Source organism: Lolium perenne, chromosome 4 (genome assembly GCF_019359855.2).
Source record: "Lolium perenne isolate Kyuss_39 chromosome 4, Kyuss_2.0, whole genome shotgun sequence".
Lineage (NCBI taxonomy): Eukaryota > Viridiplantae > Streptophyta > Magnoliopsida > Poales > Poaceae > Lolium > Lolium perenne.
In genome coordinates this window covers 365,939,401-365,949,644 of record NC_067247.2, presented here as the reverse complement: position 1 = coordinate 365,949,644, position 10,244 = coordinate 365,939,401, and positions in this window count along the sequence as shown.

The window sequence follows — 10,244 nt, the reverse complement described above, 5'->3', positions numbered from 1 at the left end:
GGAAAACTTGCTGCTGTACGCATCACACCTTCCTCTTGGGGTTCCCAACGGACGCGTGCTGTACGCGTATCACTCCTCCATGATGTAATGTTGACAGTGTGTGCATCATGTAGTACTTGGTATAAGCTATGATTGTGATCTCTTGTAGATTATGAAGTTAACTATTACTATGATAGTATTGATGTGATCTATTCCCCCTTTCATAGTCTGTCGGTGACGGTGTGCATGCTATGTTAGTACTCGGTCTAAATTGCGTTGGTCTATCATGCACTCTAAGGTTACTTAAATATGAACATCGAATGTTGTGGAGCTTGTTACCTCCGGCATTGAGGTGCTCTTGTAGCCCTACACAATGAATGGTGTTTGTCATCCAACAAGAGAGTGTAGAGTGGTTTATTATGTGATCAATGTTAAGAGTGTCCACTAGTGAAAGTATGATCCCTAGGCCTTGTTTCCAAACATCGAATGTCCGTTTATTTACTGTTCCACTGCATGTTTACTTGCTGCCATATTTATTTCAGATTGCTATTACCACTCATATTCATTCATACCACTTGTATTTCACTATCTCTTCGCCGAACTAGTGCACCTATACATCAGACAAGTGTATTAGGTGTGTTGGGGACACAAGAGACTTCTTGTATCGTGATTGCAGGGTTGCTTGAGAGGGATATCTTTGACCTCTTCCTCCCTGAGTTCGATAAACCTTGGGTGATTCACTTAAGGGAAAACTTGCTGCTATTCTACAAACCTCTGCTCTTGGAGGCCCAACACTGTCTACAGGAAAAGAAGCCAATAATAGACAGCAATACGCAGCAAGGGTGAGCATGCGCTTCTCGACAACCATTTATTGGCCTTGATCATCCACCGTAGCTTGCTATCGTCGTAGTCCGCCGTGCGCCACCGTTTCCGTGCGCGCCGGAGTTTGCTCCGACGACCATTTGCTGGGGGCGCCGACACTATTTTACTCAGCACACCAAGCCGCAACTACTAAGCCCACTCAATCGCTCTCGCGCAGCCAGAATCGGGGTCGCCATCGTCGACCACCTCGCAGACCACCATGAACCACGCCACGTCGGTGCCACCGTGGCATGTAACATGGCACTGGCCCACTTGTCAGCGTCTTTGGGTAGCTATAGCCGGGTGTGTTTAGTATTTTAGTTTAATTCGAATTCTAGAAAAGCATCTTAAACTTTGCATAAAGTAAAAAAATTCTTGTGAACTCAGAAAAGTGCAAATGAGATATTAAAATGTTCATAAAAATAAACTCTACTCAATAAAAATATAATATGAATTATTTTAATAAAAATTTAATTATTGCCCTATTAATTTAAGCCTTTATTATTAATCCTAAATTCAATTAAAATTCAATAATTAAGAGAAGTTTCTAAAATAAATAAAAACCAGTAAACAAATAAAGAAAACATGAAAACTAAATTTTCTTTATTTGTTATCTTATTAAATCCTTATTAGAGAAATTTAAAACCCTGATTAATAATTAAGAACTATATCATTTTAAATTCAAAGTTATTAATAATAAAATGCCAAATACAATATCATTTTAAATTCAAAGTTATTAATAACTTCATCTTTATAATGAAGTTATTACTTTAAGAACTATATGGTAGCTTAGGAAACCCCAGTTCCATTATACATAAAATAGTAGCTCATAATTTTATGTGGGATACTAAAACCCTAATGCCATTTAGAACCCTAGCTCCATTAGTTCATATGAACCATAAATTGCTTCTAAACCTAAACCCTAGGTTAGAACATGTGATCATAATAATTTGCTTTTGATTCGTAGAACCATAATTAGCAATTATATATTTGCCCATGCCACATAAAATGTAGGAGCCCTATTATCAATAATTTAGTATTCCATGTATGCATACCTATCCAACCTAGTTGATCAAATAAAGTCAACCAAATGCAAACCCTAGCTCCTATCCTTAGAATTATCAACCTTAATTAGCCAGGCTTAGCATCACACCATTGTGATGAACTCCAATAGCAACCATGCCAATATTGTGCATCCTATCCCATACACACTAAACCCTATTAGTGTGAGATAATTATTAATCATCCTATTTAGGAAACCACCATTCCTTACTTAGTAGATCCAATAGGAAACTTTAGATACCCTCACCATTAACTGAAATACTTCTTATTACTTAAGAAGTATGTTCTTCAAAAGTTATTCTTTTGAAGTAAACAGAGAATCCTCATCAACCCTGCCTAATAGGACCTATAGACAATAGCCATCTATCACCAGTAAGGTATAACCAACCTTGATAGCACCCATGTGTAATTAATTGCTTAAGATGCTTAGACTTAGCTCAACCCTTACAAGTTCTAGCTTTTGATGAACCCAACTATGTTGTTATCCATCTAATACTTACTCCAGAAACCAATTGGAATCATAATAAACCATAGAACCCCACAAACCTAATTATCATACTTGTTCTTTATTAAAGAACATGTTCTTCAAAAGTTATTCTTTTGAAGTATATGATAAGTAATCATTAACCATACCCTATAGTACTAAAATCAACAACTATTCATTACATGATAGGATTATACCAATTCTTCTTGTGGTGTGCCATTACTATTATTGTTGTAATATATTACACTACTTGTTATGATACCAAGTAACCAACCCTTAATAAGAACCTTGTTTGTGAATCACACTAAAAGTGCAACACACCCTACACCAATCATACAAACTCACTAATCCTAAATCATCAGGGTTAGGTCACGCTTAGAGCGATTGCATCTCATACTTATGCATTATTGCATCATCGGCAATATTTTAAACATCGTCCTTACCGGACGATGATGCTATTTCAGAATTTGGAGTTACTGCGTATCGAAGATCTTGTCTGCATAATCTTGCAGTCAAGAAAGGCAAGTTCATCGCTTGCTCATGTCAATTGAGTATTTTTACCAAATTACTTGCAAAGTACTATACTTATCACTCTTGCATGAAAAGCAAAAGTACTAATTTCATAACTATGAATATGACTATGTGGTTGGCAATGGAACCATGGAATGTGTTGATATGGTGGAGGTTCCATTGCAATTGGTTTATATCCATCTAGGATTAAACAACAAATGTCGTCCAGTGATTCTTGTGCCATAAAACTCGTGTTAACCATAAGATCTGGAATGGGACGGACTAGTCAATTGTATTTCCACCTCTCGTACGTCAACGGATGCGCTTACCGTAGCAGTTGTGTCTTGCGGGAGCAACTTGAGGGTGGGGATCCCACTCTAATTCCCCACGGTAATGCGGTCTATGATGGGTTGCATCTACCGGCGAAGGAGTTTATGGTAAGAGCCCAGAACTGTTGTCGTGGTCGGGGGCCATCCTTAATTGGTATAAGTACACCGGCGAGGACCCAGGGTCGGGGATTGCAACAAAGGGTGGGTGTGCGAGGTAGCGGAGGAATATGACTGGCTAAGACCTTATACCGGGCCTCACACCAAAGGAAGTGTGGACGGGGAATATGCCTGGTTGGCACCAAGGTTAAGATCTCTTATGGGTAAAGCAACACACCTCTGCAAAGTGTAATGAATCGTGACCTGTCACTCCCTGTTCCGGGTTTTGGTACTGTGAACGCTGCCGGAAAGGAACTCCATGAAGTTCTAGCAAACCGGTGAAGGCTGACGGACATAGTTCTTCTGAATAAAAGCAACCTTTTGAAGAAATGGTTATGAAAACTTGCATTGGTATTAGACTTTCTGGTCTAATGTTGTAGCTAGTGCATTAAACACCTCTTTCCTATAATGAACTTGTTGAGTACGCTCGTACTCATCCCACTCTTAAATCCCCTGCTTAGATATGGAGGCTTCAAAGGAGGATCTACATTGCAACTCAAAGATCGAGGAGTCAACAACTACTTCAAAGGACAGGAACCTGTCGGAAGAGTCATATACCACATCCACCAAGGAGAAAACCTAGATTAAGCAGTAGAAGGGAACTAGCTCCCTAAACCTAGCTCCTATTTAGCTAGAATCTATTCATAACCCCTATAGCTACTCAAAACCTCTACAAGTAGAGTTAGTGATAAGATTAGACTACGAGTCGTTCTCCTGGAGTTTATTTGCAGTTTTACCTCATTGTAAAGTAGGAGGTTGTGCTGATCTTCTGTAACAGAGTCTGTATGTAATTCTATAGACATACCTTGGACCCGCATATGTTTCTGTTGTACCACTCTGAGCGATATAATACTAGTGGAACGGTGTTTCATTGGTGTTATATCAGACTTGCATACTACAACATGCAGTGGTATGTCGGGTCACCACACTCGGAACACAGGAAACCGAAAGGTTGAACACGAGTCATATGGATGATGTGATCAACATGTTGATGTTCACCATTGAAGCTACATCATCTCACGTGATGATCGGTTTGGTGTAGTGGATATGGATTGTGTGCCACTATGAGGGATGTTGTATTAAGTGGGAGTTCATTAGTAATTAGATTAAAACATGAACTAATTATCATGAACATAGTCTGAATAGTATTTTGAATTAAATTTGTAGAATTGACATCCGTTATCTACCATGCGTAGTCTTGTAATTGAGATAGAAATACTGTTAAGTCTGACAAAAAACTTTACAGACTGGTACCGTATTGCTAAATAATCAAGAAATGATTAAGTCCTATTGCAAACTTTTAGTAAACCTCACATTGCTGATTCAAAGAACAATGGTTTCAATTAGTACCTAAAATCATCTTGTCTCCGTAAAACTTGAAGTTCAAATTCGTTTGAAAAGTAAGGAGCTGGAAATTTTGTTTTCAGAAATAAGCAAGGTATGATATATATGTGATATCTAAGACCTTATTGCAAGATGATAGAATATAATCTAGTGAGACTACATAAACTCATAAGTTTTATGGGAATGTACGAAGGTATAAGACGCCAGGCGTTCCAATCCTCCAACTAGTTGGGCACTAACGATATTCGCATATCCATGAAGTGATCGTCCTTAGTATGCACCGTTGCAAGACTCGTCGTTTCGAAGCATCACATGATGATCGGGTGTTATAGATTCTACGTGTGCATACAACGGGTGCAAGCCAGATTTGCACATACGAGTACTAAGGTTAAACTTTACGAGCCTAGCATGTACAAACATGGTCTCGGAAAGTCGTCATGATTTGATGGATAAAAATTATGAGTGAAATTGTTCATCACATTAAAAGGTTACTAATAGTGAAATCTGGAACACTTGTCATGTGATGATCAACTTCAAAGTAAGAACCTCAAGGTTATTAGTATTTGACCGATGGACCTAGAAGTTATTGAAGGTGAAGTGTTTTCTGAGAATGAGGAAAGCTAAAAGAGAAACTACAAAATATTTTGGCAGAATGAAAGAAAAGACTAGAAAGTCTAGCTCAGGTGTATATAGATGATATACATGTTATGAATGTATTCCTTGTTTGGTCACACAATGAAATTCTTGGGTATAAGTACCATATTGGTTGGTATTAGATGTCATACAACACAACGCAATACAAGAATACAATGGCCTAAGTGACCGATAAGGAATGTGGTAATAATGCACGTCTGGACAAAATAAAGTATTATTATGTTCATTGTTGGCATTCTACCTAGCCCTTTGATACGTCTCCAACGTATCGATAATTTCTGATGTTCCATGCTACTTTATTGATGATACCTACATGTTTTATGCATACTTTATGTCATATTTATGCATTTTCCGGCACTAACCTATTAACGAGATGCCGAAGAGCCAGTTGCTGTTTTCTGCTGTTTTTGGTTTCAGAAATCCTAGTAAGGAAATATTCTCGGAATTGGACGAAATCAACGCCCAGGATCTTATTTTTCTACGAAGCTTCCAGAAGTCCGGAGAGGAAACGAAGTGGGGCGACGAGGCGCCCACACAATAGGGCGGCGCGGCCCAAGCCCTGGTCGCGCCGGCCTGGCGTGTGGGGCCCTCATGGCGCCCCCTGACCTATCTCCTCCGCCTACTTAAGCCTTCGTCGATAATAACTCCAGTACCGAGAGCCACGATACGGAAAACCTTCCAGAGACGCCGCCGCCGCCAATCCCATCTCGGGGGATTCAGGAGATCGCCTCCGGCACCCTGCCGGAGAGGGGAATCATCTCTCGGAGGACTCTTCACCGCCATGGTCGCCTCCGGAGTGATGAGTGAGTAGTTCACCCCTGGACTATGGGTCCATAGCAGTAGCTAGATGGTCATCTTCTCCTAATTGTGCTTCATTGTTGGATCTTGTGAGCTGCCTAACATGATCAAGATCATCTATCTGTAATGCTACATGTTGTGTTTGTTGGGATCCGATGAATATGGAATACTATGCTATGTTGATTATCAATCTATTATCTATGTGTTGTTTATGATCTTGCATGCTCTCCGTTACTAGTAGAGGCTCTGGCCAAGTTTTTGCTTGTAACTCCAAGAGTGAGTATTTATGCTCGATAGTGGGTTCATGCCTCCATTAAATCTGGGACAGTGACAGAAAGTTCTAAGGTTGTGGATGTGCTGTTGCTACTAGGGATAAAACATCAATGCTATGTCTAAAGATGTATTCGTTGATTACATTACGCACCATACTTAATGCAATTGTCTGTTGTTTACAACTTAATACTGGAAGGGGTTCGGATGATAACCTGAAGGTGGACTTTTTAGGCATAGATGCATGCTGGATAGCGGTCTATGTACTTTGTCGTAATGCCCAATTAAATCTCACAATACTCATCATAACATGTATGTGCATGGTCATGCCCTCTTTATTTGTCAATTGCCCAACTGTAATTTGTTCACCCAACATGCTTATTCTTATGGGAGAGACACCTCTAGTGAACTGTGGACCCCGGTCCATTCTTTTAATCGAATACAATCTACTGCAATACTCGTTCTACCTGCTTTCGCAAACAATCATCATCCACACTATACATCTAATCCTTTGTTACAGCAAGCCGGTGAGATTGACAACCTCACTGTTACGTTGGGACAAAGTACTTTGGTTGTGTTGTGCAGGTTCCACGTTGGCGCCGGAATCCCTGGTGTTGCGCCGCACTACACTTCGCCGCCATCAACCTTCAACGTGCTTCTTGGCTCCTACTGGTTCGATAAACCTTGGTTTCTTACTGAGGGAAAACTTGCTGCTGTATGCATCACACCTTCCTCTTGGGGTTCCCAACGGTCGCGTGCTGTACGCGTATCAAGACTGTTTTCTGGCGCCGTTGCCGGGGAGATCAAGACACGCTGCAAGGGGAGTCTCCACATCCAATCTCTTTACTTTGTTTTTGTCTTGCTTTGTTTTATTTACTACTTTGTTTGCTTCATTATATCAAAACACAAAAAAATTAGTTGCTAGCTTTACTTTATTTACTATCTTGTTTGCCATATTAAAAACACAAAAAAATTAGTTACTTGCATTTACTTTATCTAGTTTGCTTTATTTACTACTCCTAAAATGGGTACTCCTGAAAATACTAAGTTGTGTGACTTCACAACCACAAATAATAATGATTTCTTATGCACACATATTGCTCCACCTGCTACTACAGCAGAATTCTTTGAAATTAAACCTGCTTTACTGAATCTTGTTATGAGAGAGCAATTTTCTGGTGTTAGTTCTGATGATGCTGCTGCCCATCTCAATAATTTTGTTGAACTATGTGAAATGCAAAAGTATAAGGATGTAGATGGTGACATTATAAAATTAAAGTTGTTTCCTTTCTCATTAAGAGGAAGAGCTAAAGATTGGTTGCTATCTCTGCCTAAGAATAGTATTGATTCATGGACTAAATGCAAGGATGCTTTTATTGGTAGATATTATCCTCCTGCTAAAATTATATCTTTGAGAAGTAGCATAATGAATTTTAAACAATTGGATAATGAGCATGTTGCCCAAGCATGGGAAAGAATGAAATCTTTGGTTAAAAACTGCCCAACCCATGGACTGACTACTTGGATGATCATCCAAACCTTTTATGCAGGGCTGAATTTTTCTTCGCGGAACTTATTGGATTCAGCTGCTGGAGGTACCTTTATGTCCATCACTCTAGGCGATACAACAAAGTTTCTTGATAATATGATGATTAATTACTCTGAATGGCACACGGAAAGAGATCCACAAGGTAAGAAGGTAAATTCTGTCGAATAAACCTCTTCCTTGAGTGATAAGATTGATGCTATTATGTCTATGCTTGTGAATGGTAGGACTAATGTTGATCCTAGTAATGTTCCGTTAGCTTCATTGGTTGCTCAAGAAGAACATGTTGATGTGAACTACATTAAAAATAATAATTTCAACAACAATGCTTATCGGAACAATTCTAGTAACAACTATAGGCCATATCCTTATAATAATGGTAACGGTTATGGTAATTCTTATGAGAATTCTTACAACAATAATAGGAATACACCCCCTGGACTTGAAGCCATGCTTAAAGAATTTATTAGTACACAAACTGCTTTTAACAAATCTGTTGAAGAAAAGCTTGGGAAAATTGATATACTTGCTTCTAAAGTCGATAGTCTTGCTGCTGATGTTGATCTTTTGAAATCGAAAGTTATGCCTAATGAAAATAATAATAATAAAATTGTTACTACAGCAAATGCCATCCAAGTTAGAATTAATGAGAATATAAGATTGATGGCCGAATTGCGTTCTAGGTGGGAAAAAGAAGAAAATGCTAAAGAAGATAATATAGCTAAAGTTTGGACTATTACCACCACTAGCAATGCTAATGCTTCACGTGTTGCTGCACCTCCTACTATCAATGGTAAAAGAATTGGTGTTGGCAATGTTTCCACTTCTAATGCAAAGCGTGAAAAACTGCCGGAAACTGTTAAAACTGCTGAAACTGCCTGTGATAAAACTGCTGAAATTTTTTCCAACATTGGGGATAATGATCCCATTGCTTTAGATTATAATGGTTTGGATTTTGATGATTGCCACATCTCTGAAGTTATAAAGTTCTTACAAAAACTTCCTAAGAGTCCTAATGCTAGTGCTATAAATTTGGCTTTCACAAAACATATTACAAATGCTCTCATAAAAGCTAGAGAAGAGAAATTAGAACGCGAAGCTTCTATTCCTAGGAAGCTAGAGGATGGTTGGGAGCCCATCATTAAGATGAAGGTCAATGACTTTGATTTTAATGCTTTATGTGATCTTGGTGCAAGTATTTCCGTTATGCCTAGACAAATCTATAATATGCTTGACTTGCCACCATTGAAAAATTGTTATTTCGATGTTAATCTTGCTGATAATTCTACAAAGAAACCTTTGGGGAGAGTTGATAATGTTCGCATTACCGTTAACAATAACCTTGTCCCCGTTGATTTTGTTTTCTTGGATATTGAATGCAATGCATCTTGTCCCATTATATTGGGAAGACCTTTTCTTCGAACTGTTGGTGCTATTATTGACATGAAGGAAGGTAATATTAAATATCAATTTCCTCTCAAGAAAGGTATGGAACACTTCCCTAGAAAGAGAATGAAGTTACCTTTTGATTCTATCATTAGAACAAATTATGATGTTGATGCTTCGTCTCTTGATAATACTTGATATACACTTTCTGCGCCTAGCTGAAAGGCGTTAAAGAAAAGCGCTTATGGGAGACAACCCATGATTTTACTACTGCACTTTTATTTTATATTTGAGTCTTGGAAGTTGTTACTACTGTAGCAACCTCTCCTTATCTTATTTTGTTGCATTGTTGTGCCAAGTAAAGTCTTTGATAGTAAGGTTCATACTAGATTTGGATTACTGCACAGAAACAGATTTCTTTGCTGTCACAAATCTGGGCCTAATTCTCTGTAGGTAACTCAGAAAATTCTGCCAATTTACGTGAGTGATCCTCAGATATGTACGCAACTTTCATTTAATTTGAGCATTTTCATTTGAGAAAGTCTGGTGCCTCTTAGAAATTCAGCTTTACGAACTGTTCTGTTTTGACAGATTCTGCCTTTTATTTCGCATTGCCTGTTTTGCTATGCTTGATGGATTTTTCTATTCCATTAACTTTCAGTAGCTTTGTGCAATGTCCAGAAGTGTTAAGAATGATTATGTCACCTCTGAACATGTGAATTTTGATTATGCACTAACCCTCTAATGAGTTGTTTTAAGTTTGGTGTGGAGGAAGTTTTCAAGGATCAAGAGAGGAGGATGATACAATATGATCAAGGAGAGTGAAAGCTCTAAGCTTGGGGATGCCCCGGTGGTTCACCCCTGC